We start from the raw sequence: 709 nt of genomic DNA, 5'->3' as shown, positions 1-709 counted from the left end.
TTTTTTTTTCTTAAGAAGAAAGAATGGGATCCTTTTATCCTCCAGTGAAAAAGACCACTTACCTTTGATCTGAGTAAAAGTAGGAAGATAGAACTGAGATAATAGAGAAAGGGAGAAGACCCTGGAGGGGAGATGCATACCTGTAGACCTGTGTGTGCATTTCAAAAGAAATCTGAGTTCAAGTCTTAAATGGAAGTTGTACAGTAAATGCTGGACATAGACCTATTCTCTCTCTCCGCCCTGGGAAACTACCCTGGCCAAGGTAATTACCCAAGGAAAGGCTTGTCTCCTTCAAGAAAAAATTTCCCTTTAAGAGAAACTGTAGACTGGAGGAAGCAGGACCCTGAGTAAATGGATTAGCATGTAAATGAATTAGCATACTGGTGTTAAAGCACTCTGGCACCAGGAGAGTAGCAATTGGATTAACTTATTACTCAGCCAGATCTCCCGTGCACTCTGAGTTGGGTGACAGTCTGTGCATAAGCATGCAAATGATTTACACGTCTTCTTCCATCCATTCCCTATATAACTGTTGTATGTACCCTGTGGTGGCACAGATTTCTAGCTGTCCAGCCACCGTCAGCAACTCCTGTAAGTTTAATAAACCGATGTCTCTACTGATTGGCCTGGGTGAGTTCTTTGGAAGAGGCAAACACTACGCGAGTGCCCTCTCAGATCTGGGACTCCCGTGATACAGAAGTAGTCCTAG

This window comes from Galeopterus variegatus, unplaced genomic scaffold (assembly GCF_000696425.1).
Source record: "Galeopterus variegatus unplaced genomic scaffold, G_variegatus-3.0.2 Scaffold6338, whole genome shotgun sequence".
In the NCBI taxonomy this organism is placed as follows: domain Eukaryota; kingdom Metazoa; phylum Chordata; class Mammalia; order Dermoptera; family Cynocephalidae; genus Galeopterus; species Galeopterus variegatus.
The sequence above is the reverse complement of the archived record's forward strand: the minus strand, read 5'-3'. Positions refer to the sequence as shown.